This window comes from Palaemon carinicauda, chromosome 3 (genome assembly GCF_036898095.1).
Source record: "Palaemon carinicauda isolate YSFRI2023 chromosome 3, ASM3689809v2, whole genome shotgun sequence".
NCBI classification, from domain to species: domain Eukaryota; kingdom Metazoa; phylum Arthropoda; class Malacostraca; order Decapoda; family Palaemonidae; genus Palaemon; species Palaemon carinicauda.
Genome location: NC_090727.1, coordinates 77,797,614 through 77,823,350, shown reverse-complemented (window position 1 = coordinate 77,823,350; position 25,737 = coordinate 77,797,614). Strand labels below are relative to the sequence as shown.

General features: G+C 45.9%; 1 long non-coding RNA gene across 1 annotated transcript in view; it reads left to right on the top strand.

Annotated features, from left to right (window-relative positions):
• The window catches only part of LOC137638352 (uncharacterized), a 46,998-nt gene extending 21,791 nt beyond the window's left edge, over positions 1-25,207 (top strand). Inside the window, exons 2-3 of the long non-coding RNA XR_011044092.1 lie at positions 23,811-23,937; positions 24,416-25,207. This is a non-coding gene — a long non-coding RNA (uncharacterized lncRNA). The remainder of the gene's footprint in view (positions 1-23,810; positions 23,938-24,415) is intronic.
• The last annotated feature ends 530 nt before the right edge of the window (positions 25,208-25,737 follow it).

The following is a 25,737-nucleotide window of genomic DNA, read 5'->3' as shown; positions in this document are numbered from 1 at the left end:
CTTATGATGCAGTGTGGCTATCCCGCCGTGGCATAGCAGGTTTGTTTCCCCAGAGAACTCTCCCTGCCTTCCTCTTGGCCGCTCAGGTGCGGGCTTCCGCTTCCTCTGCTGTTTGGAGGGCTGGTCAACTCCGGTAGGCTTGGGTTCGACCTTCTTCAGCGCCGGGACAAGCTTCGGGATGCTTACCATGAGTGTGGGCTCATGGTATTTTGCTTGGGGCCTTCTCTTCCTCTGCCTCAACATCTGGAGTATCTGGCCATGATATTGAGTCAATGGCCTTACCACGTTGGAAACCCCACTTCTCGTCCGTCCAGCGAGGTTAAGCAACGTCGGTACTTGGATGGGTGACCACCTGGGGACGCCAGATTCTGTTACCACATCCTCCGAGCCTTCCTTTCGGTTGACTGTGGCAAGACTGAGGAGAGTCGCAGTACCTGTTCTCAGTCAAGCAGAGCTTTCAGCCCTACCTTGGAACGTTTCCTAGTTCTCCTTTCCTCATTGACCCGTCTATAGTCCGAACGGTCGCCTCAGGATAAGTTCCATGTGGGACGATCCAAGTTCCGGTGGCTTCAGGCAATGTTTAACCGGACTCCCTGGCCCTATGGGACCAGCGGAACTATTAGACCTGCAATGGGTGTTGACCTATGGAGCCTCTTGATGGTAGTGGATATTCTCGTCCTTTCCCCACATTCTTGATGCGGTTCTCGGACTCGTCAAAGGAAAGGGGGGGGGGGGGGCATGTTCCGGTCCAGGCCTATGGTCAAGACCTGAAGGATACCTCTCCATCATTCAGGCAGGCTTAGGGGCCTTAGTCTGGCCCCTCTACAGATCCTACAGCTCCTGCCGAGTCGCCCTGTGCGCGTCGACTTCATGATTCTGGCGTATTCTAACCAGCAGGGGACGCATTTTCACACCTTCACATCTTGCAGTAGAGATACCGGGATGATTGAGATTCTCTCAATACCACCATCGGCTCTCTCATTCCAGGCAGGGGAATGTTCTCTCAGACTATCCGAGCAGAGCCTCGTAGAGAGAGTGTACCTGGGGGTCTTTGACCTTGGGTAACCAGCAAGTACTGGTCTGGGGGACCTGATCGCGACAGCTTGGAACCTCAAGCTTCCGCTGTTCTTCCCCCCAGTCTCAGACCCCGAGACTCTGGCAAGATGCATTCCGGTGATGGTGGGACAACTTCGACGCCTGCGTCTTCCCTCCTTTTTGTCTGTGGACAATGGGTCTCAACAAGACCAGGTTGTCTGTCAACCTTTCAATGGGAGAGCTCCACTGGGACTATGCGCAGAACGGTTTCTGGACCCTCTGCTTCCCCTGACGGAACTCCCGGGAGAGCTTCTCCCACGGCGCAGACTACTCAAGCAACCACACTGCGACATCTCTCCCGAACCGGGGCGTCGCTTCGGCTTCATGCCTGGAGACACTACGCTTCCTCCTCAAGAAGAGACAACCCGCTACAGTCGCGGTACGGAGGTCGCGTCATCTGCGATAGTCATCCACAGGGGTCTCCCAGGCAAAGTGAAGAGTCTAAGGTGGTTGGTGCCGTGGGAGATATACCTCTTCCCTTGAGGCCTCTTCTCCAGCAATAACGGTCTTATTGCCTTTCGGCGGGAGGAAACTCCTTTCCGCTCTCGGCAATGAAGCCTGTCGCTCAGCCTTTCCCTGACCTTCAGGCTTAAAGGAATAACTTTTTCCTGCCCGCTGGATCTATCCTCGCTCATGCGGAGCTACGATCGTCCCTGCCCTAGTCGGAGGAAGACCTCTAACTTGGAGCATGGCTCGGACTTTTAGTCCTTTAAGAGATCTTCTCAAGACCCTTTACGACAGGCCTCGGATTGTTTTCCGCCTTGGGTCTTCTGCTCACTCTGGCCACGGCCAGTGTGTAAGCAATCTTCTTGGTCTCTTACTACTCCCCCCTTTCTAAGGAAGAGGGGAAGGCAACATTCAGGCTCGCTCCTGAGTTGTTGGCTAGACTCGGAATCTGAGGGTCCCGGCCCTTCGGTCCGATTCATTCAAGATTTCGAGTCTCCATTCTGTGTCTGATGTCCCAAGACCTTCTCTTTCTTGCCAGTAAGGAATCGAGAGGTTAGCGCTGGGAACAGCTGCAGTTTGTCCTCAGTTGCAGCCGATTTGGGAGTACAAGGAGGACATGGGGGGAGAGTCACCAGTATACCTCTTCAGCCCGGACTCAAAGACATTCATCTCGTCCTGTCTTCAGACCCTCCCCCGTCACGTCTCCCTACAGCACGATGTTGGATACATCGCAACGTCCCTCGCCTTCGAGTAATACTACTCTGTGACGCAGGTGCTACAAGCTGGAGTCTGGAAGCGTCTGATGACCTTCGCAGCCCGCTTCCTGCAGGGCGTGACCCACAGGAGTCTCGATACGTTTTCTATCGCTCTGTGGTGGCTACACAACAGCTGGTCTAACCTCAGGCTCCCTTTTGGACAGGTAGCAGAAGGTTGAGGGCATTGTTATCAGGTTTTAGTCTGCATGAACGAAAGAAGTATGTCTGGCCCTTACTTCTTTCTTCATCATCCCCTCTACGGGGAAGCAGCATCCTGGTCTCTGCATAGCTGACCTCGAACCTCTGCAGGTAAACCATGCTTCCTTGTGTTCCGAGTATTGAGTCAATACTGTCGCGTCCCCCATACCCTGACGAGGTAGTATTGGGAACGTCCTAACCCAGAGTTCCTTCTGGAACTCCGGGTCAACTGCCTAGGACGGGTCACACTTCTTCCTTCACACACAAGCTTACGTAGGCCACATGGTTCCTTGCGGAGCAAGGAACTTGTGAGGTGCAGGGACTCCTTTTCTCGAGTGCGACTCACTCGGATTCTGAGTCCCCGGGTAAAGCCAAAGCCAGTATGGCTGGGGACTTTCCACCCTTCCTAAGGGGTAAGTCACCCTTTGTAAATAGCGTGGTTTGTATTTCGGTTACGGAACAAATGACAAATTCGAAGATAATTTGTATTTTTCCTAACCATACAAACCTTAGCTATTTACACATATTTGCCCGCCAGCCCTGTCCCCCAAGACAAGTCCTACCTCTAAGTGAAAGTGAGTATTCACCTGTGTGTGAGGGGGAGGAGGGGTAGCTAGCTACCACTCCCCTACCCCCCCCCTGCTAACTAGCGCGGGGGTAATACACCCTCGTTAAATTCTAATGGCTCGCCATTTCAGCTGCGCTAAAAGGTAACCCTTTGTAAATAGCTAAGGTTTGTATGGTTAGGAAAAATACAAATTATCTTCGAATTTGTCATATTACGAGGAGTTACAACGCCCTTAGTGTCCTTGGAGAATGTTATTGTGGCAGTTTTACGTATTTTCATTTCATCTTTTTTTATGTAGCGAACTGTCGATTCATTCACTCTGTAAATGTGGGCAACAGACGCATAGCTACTGCCTGCCTTAAGCATGTCCAATAATTTCACTTTCTCGTTCACCGCCATCATTAATCTCTTCTTCTTGGGTTCACTAGAGGATGTAGAGGGTAGAGGACGTTTAGGAGCCATTTTTAAGGGCGTCACAAGCACTATTTTACACCAAAAAGCACAAGAAAACAGCTAAAAATTCCACGCGGCAAGACTAAGGAACACAAGCGAAGCGAGAGAGAACAATGAATGCGGTCTCCCTTCGCGTGGCGCACGGCAGGAAGAGATGCTGGGTAAAGTGTCTCGGTGGCTCGGCCAATCAGCTTGCAAATCAGAGGTGGATTTTAAGTTGCGCGTCATCTCCGTGTTGATACCTGATGTTCTACTGTACTCTCTGCCTCCTGCTAGCGCCCACGTAACTTTCGCACCATTTTTTCTAATTTTTTATGAATATTTTTGAAAATCCGCGATGGACTGAGAACACGAAACTTGAGCCACGAAATGGCGAGGAATTACTGTATTATTATTATTACTTGTAAATGGAGCACAAACCCAGGCAGTAACTGAACCAGAGGAACCATCACAGGCTCATACTCACGATGTTAGAGGAGGAGGCATGATGTTAGCCTTTAGGAAATGCACCCACAAGTCATTTGATACATTTTTTTAGGACCCGTGGTAGCTGCTTAGTGAGTTGTGTACAGGAATGTTCTTAGCTCCCTCGTAGGACAAGAAGCATCTTGACTAAGACGGGAGTAAGAATGTCTAGCTTTTTTCTTAGTTTCCTTGTCCATCCTTGGGGGTGCAGCAGTTGAACTGATATGTCGCTGGATCAGATCTTGATGCAGATAAGCTACCATATCAAGTAACTATTCCACTGTATTTTAGGTTCTTATAGAAATGTTTTCCTCATCCTCCTGCCGAGAGGGAGGATGGATAGTAATGTAAACCAATCGCTTTACATTAGGCTTACATTGAAGACATCAGATCCCTTGGGAATATTTGTTCTTCCCTGATCGTCTGTGTAATGGTAGAAACCTAGCTTAATATTCGGAATTCAGGTCATTGAAGGTGAATTGGAGTCAACGCTCTCGCTCCTCCTAAGCTCCGAATGTTTTGATATCCCTGGATTTTAAGCCAATCAGTTTTCTTACAGGGACTAACGCCATCCTAAGGGTAAGTATCCTATTAAGGGACGAGGGTTTTGTATATTTGTAAGAATGTCATAAATTAAAGTCATTCGTATTTTTCCTAACAACAGTATATAAACCCCAGTCCTTAAAGCTATAATTTCTGCCTCATCCACCCCTTAAGTCCTAGTTGAAGGTAAAAGTGGCTAATATGTGAGCTGGCAGGGGGTGGGAAGGGCCACTGACACCTCATTATGAATTTCAATAGCCGAGCTTTCAGCTTCACTGAAATCCTATGCCTATAAAAGGACTTCCGTTTGTATAGATAAGAAATACAAATTAGTGTAGTGTACGGTACCTGTAGTTTGATCCGTTTTTTTATTCCTCTAGTGGATGGCATGTGGAGAAGGAAATGGAAGAACAAAGGAAAAACAATGAGTTACAGCAGTTTATGGATGACGTAAAGGTAATACTTTTATTCTTTTATATTTTACTGTTATTTTCAAGTTATTTTGTTCTTAAAGCAGCCAATTTTTATGATGTTATAATATCAGAATACTGCATAAGAAGAATATTTTACAGCATTAACGTAATTATTCTTACTTACTTATTTCCACTCCCAGGTAGGCTTTCAGCCTGTCATTGGAATCAGTTGTCTTCTCCACTCAATTCTGTTTTCAAAAATTCCCTCTCTTCTCACCTGTTCAATTGTTGGCATGTTGTTCTTTGTCAGAATCTCTTCAATTCCATTCTTCCAGCATTTACGTGGTCTACCTCTTGATCTCCTCCCACCAGGCGTCCAGTCCCATCTCCTCCTTGCAATTCTATTTCCATCCATTCTCATTAAATGTCCCAGCCATCTCAGCTGACCCTTCTCAATCTTGTTCAACATAGGAGATACCCCAACCATCCTTCTAAAATCTACATTTCTTATTCTATCTCTTCTTGTTTTGTGCATTATTGTTCTTAGGCTTTTCATTGCTGAAGCTTGGACTCTGCTCCTGTTTTTGATCGTCTTTGTTCAGCTCTCTGATCTATTTGTCATTATTGGTGTTAGTAATCCTTCAAATATGGTTTTCTTTACTTCTATAGGTACGTCCCCTCCGAAGATCCGAGGAAGAGATAACGTTGCAATAGCAACATGGAACGTGAGAACCCTTGCCCAGACAGGGAAACTACAGGAACTAACACACGAACTAGAGAAATACACCTGGCACGTTGTGGGACTTTGTGAGGTTAGGTGGAAGAACCATGGGGAGCATCTCACCGAGGAAGGTCATGTACTTTACTACAGCAGAGAGATGGACAAACATACCAATGCCGTAGGTTTTCTTGTCAACAAGAACGTCAAGAACTCTGTACTAGGTTGCCGCCCAGTTTCCAGCAGGGCCATTTCCATCTGCCTAAGAGCAGCACCATTTAACATCACAATAGTACAGGCCTATGCACCAACAACAGACCAAGACGATGATGCTGTGGAGGCATTCTTTAGTCAACTCCAAGAAACCATCGACAAAGTGGACAAAAATGACATACTTATCATCCAGGGAGATTGGAATGCGAAAGTGGGCAAAGACGCACTGAAGGACTGGAAGGAATTCTGCGGCCCCTCGTGCAGTGACGTGTCCAATGAGAGAGGACTACGACTACTAGAGTTTGCCAGCTACAACAATGCTGTGCTTGCAAATACACTCGGTGAGCACAAGGCATCACGACGCTGGACATGGCATGCACCTAATGGAATCCACCACAACCAGATCGACTACATTCTTGTACAAAATCGGTTCAGATCGGGGATCAAAAGAGCTACGACAAGAACTTTCCCTGGTGCAGATGTCGGTAGCGACCATGATCTGGTGTTTGTGAACTTCAAACTGAGGCTGAAGACAATCAAGAAGCCCAAGAACACTAGGATGAAATTCAACCTGGACAGGTTGAGGGACCCCAACATCGCAGAGTCCTTTAAGGCAACAGTTGGAGGGAAGTTTGCCCCACTGTTAACGCTTGAGGAAGACCACAGCTCAATTAAACAAAGTCATGTTAGAGTCTGCAAACGAAACGCTTGGAAACGTTCGCAGGAAAATACAGCGATGGGTCACAGATGAAATCATGGATATGTGCGACAAAAGAAGAGAACTGAAAAAGAACAAGACCACACCCACTGGAGCAACAGAGTACAGAGAAATCAACCGCAAGATAAGAAAAAGCATGAACCAAGCCAAAGAAGATTGGATTGGAAAACAGTGTACAGAAATTGAGGAAAAGCTGGAGAAGAACAACAGTAGGCGAGCATTCCAAATCGTGAAAGATCTAACAAAACCAAAGCAAGCACGAGTCAGTACCATCCAAGACAAAGCAGGGAACTGCCTCATGGAAGAAGAAGACATACTCTAGAGGTGGACAGAGTACTGTTCCGACCTTTACAACTACCAGACCAATGGAGATCCCAATGTAACATCGTGCCACAAATCATCTAACAACGACGACTTCCCAGTTCTGAGAGAAGAAGTGGAGGAAGCGATCAGATCGCTAAAACATGGAAAAGCTGCAGGAGTAGACAACATCCCTGCAGAACTTATAAAGCAAGGCGGAGAGACAGTGACTGACATCCTCACTAGCATCTGCAACAAGATCTGGCAGACAGGTGAATGGCCCACACCCTGGACACAGTCCCTCATCATCACGCTTCCCAAGAAAGGCAACTTACAGCAATGCCAAAACTATAGAACGATTAGCCTTATCAGCCACGCAAGCAAAGTGATGTTGAGAGTCATTCTGAACCGACTGAGACCCCAGGCAGAAGAGATCATTGCCAAAGAACAAACTGGATTTAGAAGAGGAAGGAGCACAACGGAACAGATTTTTAATCTTCGAGTTCTGTGTGAGAAGTACAGCCAACACCAGCAAGACATCTTTCACGTGTTCATTGACTACAAAAAGGCATTTGACCGTGTATGGCATGATGCCCCCTGGGCCACAATGAACAGGTACAACATGGGACAAAAACTGATACTGACGATCCAACAGCTGTACAACAAAGCAACCAGCGCGGTCCTTGCCCAAGGCAAAATAGGCGAATGCTTCCGCACTTCAGTAGGTGTCCGCCAAGGCTGCCTTCTGTCATCAACCCTGTTCAACATCTTCCTTGAACAAATTATGACAGATGCACTCGAAGATCATGTGAGCACAGTTAGCATCGGAGGACGAACAATCAGCAACCTTCGGTTTGCTGATGATATTGACGGCCTGGCAGGGAACGAAGATGAGCTGGTCAACCTCGTGAAATGTCTGGATGAAACATCAACCAGATACGGAATGGAAATCAGTGCTGAAAAAACAAAACTAATGAGAAACAGCGACGAATCAATCAAAGCAAAAATTGTGGTCGGTGGTCAACAGCTTGAAACAGTCCAACAATTCAAGTACCTTGGTGCAATCATCAGCCAAGAAGGATCCAAACCAGAAGTCCATGCAAGAATCGCGCAAACAATAGCGGCGCTTGCAAAACTGAATCCAATCTGGAAAGACAAAAACATCGCTGTCAAATCCAAATTGAGACTATTGCATGCCCTAGTCATTTCCATCCTTCTGTATGCTTGTGAATCCTGGACACTGACGGCAGAGCTACAGAGAAAGATCCAAGCTGCAGAAATGAGATGCTTCAGACGAGTGCTTGGCATCTCGTACATTGAGCATGTCACAAATGAAGAAGTCAACAGAAGAGTGAGACAACACTTAGGACGCTATGAAGATCTGCTGTCCACAGTGAAGAGGAGAAAACTAAAATGGTATGGCCACACAACAAGATCATGCGGCCTGTCCAAGGCAATTCTCCAGGGAACAGTTCAGGGGAAGAGGAGAAGAGGGCGGCAGAGAAAGAGGTGGACCGACAACATTGCTGAATGGACAGGAAAAACCTTCGCCCAGACCCAGGCACTCACACACGACCGTGACAAGTGGAGGCTCCTATTGCGGTGTTCCACCATGCAGCGCCCCTACGATCCTGGTGGATTATGGGATCGGTAACGGTATAGGTACGTATGCATCTCTCATAATTGGATAGAGTGCTCCAGAGCATTTATTATATTTCTTTATTCGTTCAGTAATTTCTTCTTTGTTCTTATAGCCGTTGTCTGTAAACATACACCCTAAATACTTGAATGCGTTGGTGTCCTTAATTACCGTATTTCTTATCATGATGTTCGTTGGAGCTTCTTGTTGTTTGTTGATTGTTAATATTTCTGTTTTTTTAATGTTCATCTTCAGTCCGGCTTCTGTTAAACAAATGTTCAAGGCTATCAATGCTCTTTCTAGTTCCTCCCGATCATATGTCCAGAAAGCAATATCATCAGCAAAAATCATAAGTCTCCCGAGATATTTATTCTTTCCTTAAAACTTCTTATAATTACATCTATATATGCAATGAACAAGAGTGGGGAAAGAACGCTTCCCTGCTTAACACCTGTTGTTACTCTAAACCAATTTTCATTCTTGTATCCAGTCCTTACATTATTCATACATGGTTCGTGCGTGCTCTTTATTGCAGCTCCCAATCTACCGTCGAGTCCATAAACCTCTCCTAAACACCACAATTTTTTCCTAGGTACCAAGTCATATGCCTTTTCCAAGTCAATAAATGCTATATACAGTGGCCTATTGTATTCCCATGGTTTTTCAATAACAAGCCTCAAGGCGAAAATGAGATCTGATGTACTTCTGCCCTTTCTGTATCCATGCTGTTCTTCGCCTAGCTGAGGTTCAATGATGTTTCGCACCCTTTTTTATAAAATTCTCTCATAAAGTTTTGCTGCATGACATATGAGCATTATACAGTACCTCTATAATTCTCGCATTTGCCTGAATCACCTTTACCTTTATAAAAGGGTACAGAAATATGTTTTCCCCAGTTTTCAGTAACTGTGCTCTCTAACCAGAATGACAAGGTTAGGTCATATAATATCCCCTCCCCCTTTGAATAACTCAATTGGTATATTATCATACCCTGGGATTTTCCCATTTTTCAATATTAAACTTAGCCGGTGATTATATAAGCTGCAGCTCTGCTGCTCGACAGAAAACTCTACGCTCAAAATCCGCCAGCGATCGCTATGCAGGAGGGGGTGTACTTCAACAGCGCCATCTGTCGTGCAGGTACTCAGTACTCAATGTAAACACAGAACTCAATTTTCTCTCTGTCGTGCCACCGGCAAGACCTACTAAATTCGCTGTTGCTTACTGGATTGGTTTTCACATATTTTTGGTGAAGTACACATTTCTAGTTTTGAGCTTTCGCTTTGCAGACGTTATCTTCAATACATCCTTGAATTCTTTTGTTGATATCGGATTATTTGTTGACGACTTTGGATAGTTTTTGAATTCCCCTTTGACTAATTCAAAATGGCTGACCCTTCTCAAGTCCCTAAATTCAGGAAGTGTAATGCTAGGGACTGTTCAAGGCGTCTTCCGAAGGCCTCTATCGATCCTCAATTGGAAGATCGATGTGAGGAATGCGTTGGGCTTTCGGAATTCGATTTTATCGAATTCCAGAAATATACACGTAGGCTAGAGAGAGATAGAGTCAGGAGAAGTTCATCTCGCTCCATTGAATTTTCCTCTCCTCATGCCCCACAACCTATTCCTTCCCCTGTAGTGGTTGCTCCTGATCCCCCTTCTAGCACTCAACAACCTTCGATGGCAGATATGATGCGTGCCATCCAGGCTCTGGGTGAGAGAGTCGAGTCCTTGGCTAGTGACCGTAACCAGCTCATGGCAGACGTCAAGGAGCTGAAGTGCAAGAGTGCAGTGGGTAGTGATAAAGTGAGTGGTAGTGTTGTGGATAGTGTTGCGCTTGAGGGTTCGTCTGTTCGTGCCTATCGTCCTCCCAGTCCGGGACCTCTTGCAAGCTCCCAAGCCCAGGGGAGAAGCAATGTCGTACGACCAAAGGGTTCGAGAGGCTTTAATCAGCGAACAGACGTTCCCTCCGTGGTTTCGGGCGTATCTACCCAAGATCGCCCCACCCACACAAAGACGAGAGAGCCCATTTATTCCTCGTCTGCGGAAGAGGTTTCTCTGAAGAAACCATGGACCAAGGTCTCGCGGCCTCTTAAGCGCAAGTCGGTCCCTTCCGCGCAAGTCCAACGGCCCAGTTGTAGCCACTGGGTCAGTTCGGACTCGCTGCAGTCTTCCGACGACTGCTCACCTCCTAAGAGAGGCAAAGCGGTACCGCATCAGGCAGTAACACCGCCTGTTGCCGCACCTGCTCCTGTAGACCCTAAGTGGTCTTTGCTGCAGACCATGCAGTCTCAGCTAACGTCGTTGATGCAGGACTTTCGTGCGGAGAAGGTTGACGCTGCACCAACCTCTAGCCTACAACCTCCCACGGTTGTGCGTCCTGTGGACGCTGAGGCGACCTTCTGCCGCACTCCAGCTGAGAGAGTCCCGCCACCCATGCGTTCCAGTGTACCCTGCCAGCCGCATGTTGACGTTCAGCGACGAACGGAGCCTTCCGTTGACGTTCGCGAGGTACAACAACATTCTAAGTTGTTTTGTTTTGACGCGGTGCGTCAACCTCCGCAACCCAGTGTGGTTACCTCTACTCACCCACATCAGACTAGACAGTCTGGAGTAGACGCTTTGCGTCCCCGCGCTGCTATGGTTGTTGCCAGTTCTCAGACTGGGCAACAGTTCCATGACGTTGCGTCCGGTTCAGTCACGCGTGCACCCGGGCTGCCGGACTTGGCTGACCAGCCGATTCCTACTCCTTTGCCGCTTCCTCCTCAATTCTCAGATGATGGATTCTCTGATGATGACGACGCTGCACACATTGACGACCCACATACGGACCTTGACGAACCCAAGACCACGCAACCCTCTTTGGACTTTAGAAAAGTTCTTGCTCTGTTCAAAGAGTTGTATCCTGATCAGTTTGTGTCTGCGGCTCCACGCTCTCCTCCGTCAGAGTTTGCTTTAGGCACGCAGTCATCCGCACCTGCCTTTACGAAACTCGTCCTTGCCCGCTCGTCCAAGAGAGCTTTACGGGTTTTAGGAGATTGGATGCAGTCCAAAAAGAACCTAGGGAAGACAGCATTTACGTTTCCCCCTGCGAAACCATCTTCCAGACCGAGCGTCTGGTATGCCACGGGAGAAGTTCTCGGCTTGGGAGTTCCTGCCTCTGCCCAGGGCGACTTCTCAAGTCTAGTAGACTCTCCCCGCAGGCTAGCCATGAGACGCTCTAAGATATGTTGGTCTCCCTCGGACCTAGACCATCTGTTGAAAGGTGTGTTTAGAGCCTTCAAGGTCTTTAACTTTTTGGACTGGTGTCTGGGAGCTTTGAGCAGGAAGATCTCCCCGACTGACAAGGAATCTTCCTTGCTCATAATGTCCTGCATGGACAAGGCCATACGTGACGGATCCAGTGAGCTTGCGGCTTCGTTCGTTTCCGGTGTCCTCAAGAAACGGGAGAACCTTTGCTCGTTCCTGTCTGCTGGAGTAACACCGTGTCAGAGATCGGAACTTCTTTTTGCTCCTCTCTCAAAGTGCCTTTTCCCAGAGGACTTGATAAAGGAGATTGCTGCCTCCTTGATTCAAAAGGACACTCATGACCTGGTTGCGTCCTCTGCCCGCAAAGCCACCCCTTTGCCTACCTTGTCAAGACCCAGGATGGACACTCCAGCGTCCAGATTCATTCCGCCCTTTCGTGGCAGAGCCTCCAGCAGAGGAGGTGCTCGTGCCGAAGGGAGACGTGGGAAGAAGAAAGGTACCAAGTCCTTTAAGGGCAGAGTCTGACTGCCACCTTCTTCAGACAGCATTGGGAGCCAGACTCAAGAACTTCTGGCAGACCTGGGAGGAAAGAGGCGCAGATGCTCAATCTGTGAAGTTGCTCAGAGAAGGGTACAAGATCCCGTTTGTTCGCAAACCCCCTCTAGCAACGTCTCCCATCGATCTCTCTCCCAGGTACAGGGAAGTAGACAAGAGACGAGCTTTGAAGCAGGAGGTGTCTCTCTTACCAGAAAAGGGAGCGGTAGTCAAAGTCCGGGACCATCAATCCCCGGGCTTCTACAACCGTCTCTTCTTAGTGGTAAAGAAGACAGGAGGGTAGAGGCCGGTGCTAGACGTCAGTGCGCTGAATGTCTTTGTCACAAAGCAGACGTTCGCCATGGAGACCACAAAGTCCGTTCTAGCAGCGGTCAGAAAGGAAGACTGGATGGTCTCTTTAGACCTAAGGGACGCATACTTTCACGTCCCCATCCACCCAGAATCCCAACCTTTTCTGAGATTCGTCTACGAAAAGGTTGTCTACCAATTTCAAGCCCTGTGCTTTGGCCTAAGCACAGCTCCTCTTGTGTTTACGAGGCTGATGAGGAATATTGCCAAATTCCTGCACTTAGCGGATATCAGAGCCTCCCTCTATTTGGACGACTGGCTTCTAAGAGCTTCTTCCAGTCGTCGCTGTCTGGAGAATCTAAAGTGGACTCTAGATCTGATCAAGGAATTGGGTCTCCTGGTCAATATGGAAAAGTCCCAACTGGTCCCATCCCAAACTATTGTGTATTTAGGGATGGAGATTCACAGTCAAGCTTTTCGGGCTTTTCCGTCGGCCCCCAGAACAGGTCAAGCCCAGGTATGCATCCAGAACATGCTAAAGAAGGAACGATGTTCAGTCAGACAGTGGATGAGTCTGATAGGGACGCTTTCATCACTGGAACAGTTCGTTCCGTTAGGGAGACTACACCTCCGTCCCCTTCAATTTCACCTAGCTGTTTACTGGAAAAAGGACAAGACGCTAGAAGCGGTCTCGATCCCCATTTCCGAGAAGATGAAGTCGTCCCTGACTTGGTGGAAGGACAGTATCAACCTCAGAGAGGGTCTGCCACTGGCTGTTCAGACCCCCAACCACGTTCTCTTCTCGGACGCATCGGACACGGGCTGGGGTGCGACATTAGACGGTCGGGAATGCTCGGGAACTTGGAACTCGAATCAAAGAACGTTACATATCAACTGCAAGGAGCTACTGGCAGTTCATCTGGCCTTGAAAAGCTTCAAGTCCCTCCTTCAAGGCAAAGTGGTGGAGGTGAACTCGGACAACACCACGGCCTTGGCGTACATCTCCAAGCAAGGAGGGACCCATTCTATGACGTTGTACGAGATCGCAAGGGACCTCCTCACCTGGTCAAAAGATCTAAACCTTTCTCTAGTAACGAGGTTCATCCAAGGCAACTTGAATGTCATGGCAGATTGCCTCAGTCGGAGGGGTCAAATCATTCCAACAGAATGGACCCTACACAAGGATGTGTGCAAGAGACTGTGGGCCACATGGGGCCAGCCTACCATAGATCTCTTCGCAACCTCGATGACCAAGAGGCTCCCAATATATTGCTCACCAATCCCAGACCCAGCAGCAGTTCATATAGATGCCTTTCTTCTGGATTGGTCACATCTAGACCTTTATGCATTCCCCCCGTTCAAGATTGTCAACAAGGTACTGCAGAAGTTCGCCTCTCACGAAGGGACAAGGTTGACGTTAGTTGCTCCCCTCTGGCCCGCGAGAGAATGGTTCACCGAGGTACTTCAATGGCTGGTGGACGTTCCCAGAACTCTTCCTCTAAGAGTGGACCTTCTACGTCAGCCTCACGTAAAGAAGGTACACCCAGGCCTCCACGCTCTTCGTCTGACTGCCTTCAGACTATCGAAAGACTCTCTAGAGCTAGAGGCTTTTCGAAGGAGGCAGCCAGGGCGATTGCTAGAGCAAGGAGGACATCCACTCTTAGAGTCTACCAGTCGAAGTGGGAAGTCTTCCGAAACTGGTGCAAGTCAGTATCAGTATCCTCGACCAGTACCTCTGTAACCCAAATAGCTGACTTCCTATTATACCTGAGGAAAGAAAGATCTCTTTCAGCTCCCACTATCAAAGGTTACAGAAGCATGTTGGCATCAGTCTTCCGTCACAGAGGCTTAGATCTTTCCAACAACAAAGATCTACAGGACCTCCTTAAGTCTTTTGAGACCACGAAGGAGCGTCGTTTGGCTACACCTGGTTGGAATTTAGACGTGGTACTAAGATTCCTTATGTCAGAAAGGTTCGAGCCACTACAATCAGCCTCCTTTAAAGATCTCACTTTAAAGACTCTTTTCCTGGTTTGCTTAGCCACAGCTAAAAGAGTCAGTGAGATTCACGCCTTCAGCAGGAACATAGGATTTTCATCTGAAACGGCTACATGTTCTTTACAGCTTGGTTTTCTAGCCAAAAACGAGCTACCTTCTCGTCCTTGGCCGAAATCGTTCGATATTCCAAGCCTTTCTAATATGGTTGGAAATGAACTAGAAAGAGTCTTATGCCTTGTTAGAGCTCTTAAGTTCTATTTAAGACGAACTAAACCTTTACGAGGACAGTCAGAAGCTTTATGGTGTTCTATTAAGAAACCTTCTTTGCCTATGTCAAAGAATGCAGTATCCTATTATATCAGAATGTTGATACGAGAAGCTCATTCCCATCTGAGTGAGGAAGACCAAGCTTTGCTGAAGGTAAGGACACATGAAGTTAGAGCTGTCGCAACTTCAGTGGCCTTTAAACAAAATAGATCTCTGCAGAGTATAATGGACGCAACCTATTGGAGAAGCAAGTCAGTGTTCGCGTCTTTTTACCTTAAAGATGTCCAGTCTCTTTACGAGAACTGCTACACCCTGGGACCATTCGTAGCAGCGAGTGCAGTAGTGGGTGAGGGCTCAACCACTACATTCCCCTAATTCCATAACCTTTTTTAATCTTTCTCTTGAAATGTTTTTTATTGTTGTTTTTGGGTTGTCCGGAAGGCTAAGAAGCCTTTCGCATCCTGGTTGATTTGGCGGGTGGTCAAATTCTTTTCTTGAGAAGCGCCTAGATTAGAGGTTTTGATGAGGTCCTGTAGTATGGGTTGCAACCCTTGATACTTCAGCTCCTAGGAGTCGCTCAGCATCCTAAGAGGATCGCGAGGCTCAGTAAGGAAGACGTACTTAAAAAGGCAGAGTAATTGTTCAAGTCGACTTCCTTACCAGGTACTTATTTATTTTATGTTTGTTATTTTGAATAACTGCTAAAATGAAATACAAAATCCTTAGCTCATATAATGTAAACAATTAATGCTGGTCTCTACCCACCCCCCTGGGTGTGAATCAGCTTATATAATCACCGGCTAAGTTTAATATTGAAAAATGTTATTTTTATAATAAAATAAATTTTTGAATATACTTACCCGGTGATTATATATTAAAGGACCCTCCCTTCCTCCCCAATAGAGACCCAGTGGACCGAGGAGAAAATTGAGTTCTGTGTTTACATTGAGTACTGAGTACCTGCACGACAGATGGCGCTGTTGAAGTACACCCCCTCCTGCATAGCGATCGCTGGCGGATTTTGAGCGTAGAGTTTTCTGTCGAGCAGCAGAGCTGCAGCTTATATAATCACCGGGTAAGTATATTCAAAAATTTATTTTATTATAAAAATAACATTTTTCATCTCTTTCAAAGCATTTTTAAACTCATGATAAGTAATCACATCCTCCCTATTTTCTCTGTCAAATTGAAAGATATATTCTTCTTCATTTCCTTCTGTAGTTACATTTAGTAACCTATTGAAATAAGTAGTCCATTTTACATTAAGTTCTGTAGCCGTGCCAATAATGTTTCCATTTTCATCCTTTATATTATATTGCATTTATCCGTGATCTTCTCTTAATCTCTTCTGATTGATTCCTAGAAGATACATATTCTTCTCTAGTCTGTTGGTTCCTTTCTTTCTTCCATTTCATGTGCATTTTGTTCTTCATCTTTATTGCACCTTTTACTTCGTCATTCCACCAAACTGTACATCTTTTCCTAGTACCTCCAACAAACCTACAGCCAAGTTCCTTCTCCCCTACATCCAAGGCACTCTCCTTTAGTCCCTTCCAATCCCGCTGCTCCAGGTGTTGCAACCTCTCTGTAAACTTGTTTTGAAATCTCATTTTGATAACTGGGTCTTTCAAGGATTCTGTTTTTATCATTTTTCTCTTCTCTGTTCTTATGGGAGGAATGTAAATTTTTCCTATGACTAGTCTATGATTTGAATCAAGGGAGACTCCAGGCAATACTTTAACATTTTCTACAAGCCTCTTATCTGATATAACGACATAATCAATTACTGATTTTTTATCAAACTGCCCTGTGGTTTGATTCCATCTATATCTAGTGTATTTGTGTGAGTCCTGGTTTGTTCCGTAACTGGAATACAAACCACGCTATTTAATAGGGGTATTACTTTCGGCGTAGCTGAAATGACGAGCCATTAAATTTTAACGAAGATTTACTCCCCACACCGCTAGGTAGCGGGGGTAGGGGAGGGTAGCTTGCAACCCCCCTCTCACACACCTGTGCTTGAGCTCACTTTGCTCTCGGCTCGGATGGTGGTTGGACATGCCTGCTTTCATCCTCGCCGTCATTTGGCAGCCATTTAATTGCTTTTGCCTTTTCTTTTTCTAGTTCTGTATATGTGAAGTTGGCCTCTGCGATCATGCGCACCTGCCCTGGGTTTCCCGACCGCCCCTGTGGAACATTCATGTCGACGGTCGAGACTAATCCTCACGCCCTTTGTCCTTCTTGTAGGGGCCAACGGTGTGATGGCAGCAACAAGTGTAGGGAGTGGTCTACCTCCCATTGGGAGAGGTTTTCACGACGACGGAAGAAGAAGTCCAAACGGGATATTTCTCCTTCGAAGGTTGCTTCGAAATGAGAAAAACCCAAGGCCTCTTCTTCCGTTGTTGAATCCTCTTCCCACCACTCGGTCGGTCTCTTTCGAGAGACCGTGGAGTGGTAGCGTAGATCGATGTATATTTTACCAACCTTGGGACTCGAGAGATGACGTTGCTTCCCCTAGCGAAGCAGCTCCACCTCTCCCCCCTAGGGGAGGATATGTCACTAACCTCCTTATTTCAGCTTTGGTCCTCCTTGGGGCTTACGGGTTCGCCCTCTATGGAGATTTTGCTTAACTACATCCGATTGGGTGTCGCTGTCACGCAATCTTCGTCACCGTCAGAGGTTGATCATCTGTCTCTTGTCGACGTTGTGGTGTCAGAGGTATCCCATGCGGTATCACCCATCACCTTTGCCTCTCCAAACTCAATGGTAGCTGACGGCTTAATTTCTCTCTTTCCTGTTCAACCTATGAGGGGAAACTAAGTCCATCGTCAGTCTCTCCTGCTAGTATTTCTCCCCCTCAGGGGAGTTCACTTACAGAGACTCCTCTTTGGAGGACTGCAGAAGGTCAGCTTGCTGATCCAACGGCCCCCAGAGGGCGCATTCGTCCGAAGGCTCGCATTCCTCTTCACCCTAAGAGGCCTTCCTTCACCTGCGGTGAGGAGACGCCTCTTTGGTTCAACATCTTTGATGCTGTCCATCGCAGAGGAGCCTCGAGACCAATCATCTATCACTGCTCCTGCACTTGTCCTGGACCTTTCTGCAGATCGTTCGCAATCGCCTTCGGTGGAAGATCGTCCTTTTAAAGAACACGTTGACCTTCCATCCGACAGACCTGCCGACCTGCCGTCGTCATTTCTACATGGGCCTAACAAGGCTCCAGCTAAGAATACGCGCGCACGCTCGCCCATCCTCTCCAATGGATGCGCGCCAACATTCTCTCACTCACCCCACATGATTCAACTGCGCGCCCGCGCGCTAGGGATCTTTTTCCTGCAAGCGCGCCCTACAGCTGGTATAGATGCGCGTGAACTCTCTCCTGCACACCCGCGCACTCAACGTATTAATCCTGTGCGCGTCAACAGTCTCCCACGCGCTAGCCCCGATATTTTCCCTCGCACGAGAGTCAATATCATCCCGCGCGCGAGACTACTAAACTACACACGGCAAGGTTGCCATCGCCTCATTCCCCTCCCCGCGAGCGCATACCACCGCGCATTGTGGGAGAAGGGATACATCCAGAGGGGTCCAGGATCCCAAAGCCACCTTAGGCAAACTCACCAATTATAGGGACTCCTCTCAGGGATCCTTCAATTGCTGTCCCTTCAAGGGGTATGTCTGACAGTGCATCTGTCAGCCAACAGCCCTGGTTCGGTGCACTGATCAGAGCCGTAACGCACGCTTTCAAGCCTGTCTTCTGTGAATTGGGACACAAAACTATGGCTTCTTCTACGCCTTTGAAGAGAAAAAGAGGAGTTCCAGATGCGGTCATTTCCCAAGGGCGAAACTGACTCCACGCAGACCTTCGAGGCAGGTTCCTTCTTTTCCTCAGACTGCCTCTCCTTCCCTTTCGGACGAAGATTTCCCGTCCCCAAGGGAATCACGCGAAGAGAGACTTTCCCCCGTCGCACCAATGGGAGAAACCTCTCCTCGCACCAAGGGGTCTACTCAGTCGGGGATTGAAAGGAACATGCCACCCTCGTCAATGTTAGAGTCCTACATCCTTCCCAGGAAGGAATCTAAGGACTCCAAAACATTGCCGAAGTCCTCTACTAGGACTAGGATGGAGCCAGCTAGCCACTCAGAGAATGTCCGCGACTCTCCCCAAGAAGAGCCTTTGGGGATAGAAGGAGATTTCACTGCAAATCCTACTGCAGGAGGAGACCAGCAAGAGTCAGAACATGCGTTTTGGCAAGTACTAACTCTGAGGGCTCTCAACGGGTTTCCCTCCTCGAGAGGGCAAAGACAGGGTCCCGGACCGTGTCTTTGGTACTCAGAAACACTCCAAGACCAGTGCAGCACTGCCCTGGTCTCAAGGGGTTAAGAGTACCAGAGACAAGATCTCACAACAGCTCTCCGAGACGTCCTCCTCCAACTGTTCCGGTGCCACCAACAAGCTCCTCCCACCTCCTCCCATACAGCAGAGGAGGTACTTCGAGATCCTTCAGGAGCCTTGTTTAGCTCTTCCTCTTCACCACTCGCTGGAAGAGCTAACCAGGGGAGTCCCTCTTGAGAGACTCTCCAACCGACAGGTCTCGTTCTCGGCAGCCAAGATCCTCAACCAGGAGAAAGTTGCGAAGTGTGCTATGCAAGCCACTTTGTGGCTCGATATCTAGTTGCGGACCTTAGGTATCCTGATACGTTCGGAGGATTTCTCCAAAGAACGTACCAGGAAAGCTATGGAAACCTTCCCTCTCTCAGGTACTCGCACGATCGAGTTTCAGGCCCACCAAGTCTTGAACTTGTGGGCAAATACCATCCTGAAACGTCGTGATGCAGTAGCTGAGAGATTTCATCAGAAGGTCCCTAGCATCGAGATCAATAGGCTTAGACAGTCCTCCCTAGAGGAATCCGTCTTGTTCGAGCTTAAGGATGTGGAACATGCCACTGAGAGGTGGAGTAAGTCTCATCAAGACTCGCTCCTTCTTAGGGCTTTAACATCCAAGCCGTATAAGCCTCCAGCACCACAGCAGTCCCGTCCAGTCAAGACCACTAAAACGACAACAGCAGCGAAGACCTTGGTGTCTAAGCCCTTTCCTGTCAAAGAAAGGAAAGGCAAAAAATCCTCCAGGGAAGGCAAGAATCTTAGGGAGCAGCCGAGGCCGCAAACGCTAGGATAGGCTGTCCGTCCCCCTGCATGTCCACCAGTGGGGGGATGCCTACAAAGTTGCTCAAACAGGTGGAAGCAACTCGGGGCAGATTCCTGGACAATCTTTATGATCAGTCTAGGATATCGCGTCCCGTTCATAACATCTCTACCTCCCCTGACGACGAATCCAGTGTCATTGAACTCCCTTGCCATGGGATCGGCAAGGGGGCAAGCCCTTCGGGCAGAAATCCAGACCCTGTTGAAGAAGGGCGCTCTCCAAGAGGTCCTCGACGGATCTCCAGGTTTTTTCAGTCGACTCTTTCTTATAAAGAAGGCGTCTGGAGGCTGGAGACCAGTCATCGACCTCTCAGCTCTGAACAAGACGGCGGACACGGTCAGACTAGAAGTAAGACCGCAAGACTTCATGTGCATACTGGATCTAAAGGATGCGTACTTCCAGATCCCAGTCCATCTGTCTTCAAGGAAGTACTTAAGATTCAGCCTAGACAACAGAAAGTACCAGTTCAAGGTGCTGTGCTTCGGTCTCTCCACAGCACCACGTCTTCACCAGAGTGTTCACCCTAGTATCATCCTGGGCACACAGGATTGGCATCCGTCTCCTCCGTTATCTGGACGACTGGTTAATCCTAGCAGACTCTGTGTCAACCCTTCTTCAACACCGAGACAAACTTCTGAGACTTTGCCAAGATCTGGGGATCATGGTAAATCTCGAGAAGTCTTCACTGCTTACCACTCAAAGACTGGTATACCTTGGCCTGATTATAGGTTTGTATAGTTAGGAAAAATACAAATTATCTACGAATTTGTCATGTATAAATAATCCATTCATGATCATTAGGTGATTTTTTATGCAAAAATCTGTTAGGTTTTCTCCAAATGGGCCTATTACACTCTCTATCCCTCTTCTCTCACAGCCAATCCGTGCATTAAAATCTCCTAGTAGTAGGTTGATGCCTTCTGGCTGTCCCTCCAAATGTAATTCTAAAAGTTCCATAAAAGTATCTTTTTCCTCTTGTGTATGACCTTGCTGTGGTGCATAAATCTGAAAGACATTATAATTTGTGTTCTTTACTCTAATTGTGCAACTAATAAGTCTTTTGCTGATCAAATGTACTTTTTGTATATGGGGGCAAGTCTGGGTCCTACGATCATAGCAACACCATGCTTTCTGATTCCTGCACTCCACGATAGATCAGTACATATCCATCTCCTAGGCCCTGTCCTGCGCTTTCACCTCTATGCCTGGTAGTTATTCTGAAAACACAGAATTTTGAAAGTGAACGTTCAGACCTCCGCATGGCTGTTGAAGAACTCCAGGAATGGCTGTCAGAAGCATCCCGGGATATCAATAGCATAACTTCCGATTACCTGAGCACTAAGGAATCCCTGTCTCATGTACAAGGTTAGTGGTGCAGAATTTGTTTGCAAAATGTTAGAGGAAATGGATAAATATTTTGCTAGTTTTAGTATACAGTTGTAACATGGTTTATGAGTTTAATTTGTTCTTGGAGCGAGCTCATAAATAATACAATTTTTCCCAATTTATTTGGGCTGTCTGATCAAAGATATTGCAGTGATTTTAGCCCTCTGGAAGCGTAGTAAACTTATAAAATAGATGCTGTCTGAGCAAAGATCTGAAGAAATAGAGGAAATTCTCTTGGTGTGTTCCTAATGTCTGTAAGTACACATACTGTACAGCGAACATTTCTTTTGTGTACAGCTTCTTAAAGTTTAGAGATCACTTCTTGGTCCATGGATTGGATTTTGTAGTGGTGTTGGACGGAAGGAATTTGATGTCCTCCGTCATGTCGTCTTTAATGGAGGAAGGATGGGCAGTAGCATTTTCCATTAGTAACAAGGCTAGGAGTAGGAGGTTCTTCTCCTTAAGGTACTTTTTGACCTCATAGATCCATTGCACTAACAAAGTAAGAATCACCCAAGCCTTGTTAATTGACCCTCAAATAACGTTCAATTGCGTCTTTGCACCTTGTACTTCTCAGAGGTCCATGGATTCTAGTTATACACTAGGAGAGGGTTGATTTTGCAGTCCCCCGCTAGCGTTAGCTCAGAACAGCAGGATTAGGCGGTCCTTCTTGAGTTTGTGACCAGGAATTGCCTCTTCTGCTGTATTGTAGATCTTCCTGGTCATCTCCTAAAAAACATTGGTTTGCTTTTCAAAATGTCAGCAGACATTACTTTTGATTTTTCACAAATAGTGTTTACAGTAATCAAATCTCCTCCTAACTGCATTTCATGGATACTGATAAGTAGCAACTTTCCACTGATATAAAAAATATATGGCTGTTGTTTTGTCATTGTCAGCCCCCCTTGCACAACACTTAATTGATTTGATCTCTTCTCTTTTTTTCTTCAGAATTGTACAAATCGTGGGTGTTATATAATTGCATATTTTTGGCTTTTCTGCCCCACACACACTTTACTCAAGTGCCCCAATAAATATTTTTTCACTTTTATAATAATCATCTCCTCCTTTCCGTCTAAATTGATCATCTTGGAGACCATTGTCATGATACTGTACTGTCAACATGACAATGCGAGCTAACATCCAAGAAAAGGGCCTAGAAATTACATGAACAATAGTTTCATCTCTTTACATGCTTGTCTCATTAATAATTGTCAACAATAATTGTCCATGCAAAGCAGTTTCTGCTTGCAGATTTATGTAGTCATAATTAAAATTTTAATTTTTGTGCTCAAATCCCCTTTTGCTTGTACAGTGTTCAAAATTACTCCTAAAGCAAGGTACTATACAGTACTGCCGATGATCCAACACAGCTGATTAGATTTCACTTAATCGATATAAGCTTTAAGGTGTAATTCACAAAATAATTTTTTTAATCCATTGGAAGATGCTTTAGGTTTAGAGAACTGCAGCATATCCAAAATCCTTAATGCCCAGTTTGATTATAGTGCTGTCTTGTAACCTTCTCTAACTTTTTGGAAAGGTTATGTTTTGATAGATGTGTATTTGTTTCTTTGTGTGTTTGTGATTCGCATAGCTCAAAAACTATATGACCGAATCTCCTAAAATCTGGTGAAATGATTGACCTTAATCCAAGGGCAATTTGATTAGAATTTGGAAACGATTGGACTAAAGGTCAAGGTTAAGATCATACATACATACATACATACATATACCAAGGCCCTTCCCCCAATTTGGGGGGTAGCCGACATCAACAAAGAAACAAAAACAAAAAGGGGACCTCTACTCTCTACGTTCCTCCCAGCCTAACAAGGGACTCAACCGAGTTCAGCTGGTACTGCTAGGGTGCCATAGCCAACCCTCCCACATTATCCACCTCAGATGAAGCTTCATAATGCTGAATCCCCTACTGCTGCTACCTCCGCGGTCATCTAAGGCATCAGAGGAAGCAGCAGGGCCTACCGGAACTGCATCACAATCGCTCGCCATTCATTCCTATTTTTAGCACGCTCTCTTGCCTCGCTCACATCTCTCCTCCTATCACCCAGAGCTTCCTTCACTCCATCCATCCACCCAAACCTTGGCCTTCCTCTCGTACTTCTCCCATCATGAAAATATAAAAAACATCTTTTTGCTATATCATGGTCAATTTTTATCTGATTTGCATGAAACTAGTGCCGAAATGTGCATAATTCAGTTGCCTATCTTGTGATATACAATGTGATATAGCCAAAGGTATGCACTCTACTGAGTGTCCATTCTAGTTTATTTTTTATTTTGGTAAGCAAAATAAGCGTTTCCTTTTTCTTCTTGACAGAAAGCCTTATGTTAGCATGTGAAGAGACTGATGGTTTGAAGAGCCATACGGAAGAATTGACAGCTAGTAAATCTCGCATACAGAAGAAATGAATTAAGTACTGCTGTCGAAAGTCAATCAGCTAAAAGTAAGTTAATGTTCATTTTTGTCTAGTTTTGAAAGCACCTCATATTTTCAATGGTACTGTATCTGTATTTTCATATATTGTGTTATATTTTCTTGAGTTTATTGTGGATTTGGTCATTATATTTCTGTTATTAAATTTCCAAAATTTTTCAAAGAAAAAACAAACATAATTGTCAGTTTTCACAAGTTATTTTGAAAATTTTTGGGGTTTAGTAAAATAAGGTAGGTTACAGCATTTGCATTAACGGAACTGGAAAAGATTGAAGTAATTTTTTGGGTGTTTCAAAGAGATGAAGGCCTATAAGCATTTGATTTTTCATGTTTGTGTTTAAGGGATTTTTTAGAAATATGCACTGTTGAATGACATAAGGTATAGTTTCTCTCATGTATAGATACCTATTGTTAACTCAGAAAAAGTGAACTAGATAAGGAATTAGTTCCTATTTGATTCAGTTTACCATTAATGAGAATTTTTCCAGGTGGCTGTGACCCAGCGAGAAGCAGAGTTGTAGCGGTTAAGACAACAGCTTCATCAGATCTGTTGCAATGTCCGCAGCTGTACAACCAGTTCAGGGGGATCTCTGTCAAGTTATTCAATTAGAACAGGTTCAATACCATTTTTAATAGGGATGCATTTTTCCCATTAGGTATTGCTAGTTATCCAATTATCCTTCTAATTTCAGTGTGGCTAGATGTAAGGCATTGTATTCGATTAGATGTAGACTGCATTGTATTGGTTGCGGACTGTGGCCAAAGATAGCACCCAAACTGCCTAGTGTCTGAATGCCGACCACAACCTGACGTTCACTACACAAAAAATATACAACAGTGGAATACCCAAAAATCTAGGTAACAGGTCAAAAGAACGGAGCACTGGGCACCACCCCTTGATTTATCCTGGGCAAGGGGACCCAGCTAGAACCTGACTTACCCCTTTGCTTCTCTTGCCTTTAGCTTGCTGATCATAAGTAAAAGTATAAGAACATTAGGTGAAAGGGAATATTATAATTAAAAAACTAAGAAAAAACAGTGGCTGAGAAGGGGAGCACATTGGTGTAAGGAACTGGAATGAGATGATGTATTCATAAAAACAAAAAATATTTATTTGAAAAAAAAAAAAACTGTTAGGATTACATTAACATTGTTTTGTCAATCCAAATAAAAAATTAAAGGCAAAATTAGCATCCCTTTATGTAAAACTTCAGCATCAGGGTAACAAGATAAAAAAATTTTGAATAAATATGAATGAAAAAAATTATTCACATGCTGGACACTCAAGTTTTCTAAGCCATCTCAAATTAACCACCCACCCATAAGAAAATATAAATCTGTGAAAATACTGTACTACAATAATTTTCCCTGAATCAATTCTGTCCCTTCAATATCCAGTTCACCACTAAGCTGCAAAGTCACTTAAAATTATCAAACTCTGAACAGTACGGCCGCATACGATTCCGTGCAGTCTCTGCGGGCCCACAATAACAATGTCTCAAAAATTTTTTCAACCACAGTAGTGCCTAAATCTCTCATTCTTGGAAGGGGTTTAGAATAAGTCTGAAACAATTCAGACTAAACTCGAACACAGTCACTCTCCTCCTAACATCTTGAATTCACTTCTTGGGCCTCCGACCAGATATGCCATTTCAATAGCTCCTGTTAACTATTAATGTTTATGACACACTCATATAGCGAGTTTCTTCCTCGTTACTTCGCACATCGAAACAAAATATTCATTAACTTTACGTTGTTGACTGTCGAACACAAGTAATCGCCAATGGCCTTATAATGCATTAGTTGTGGT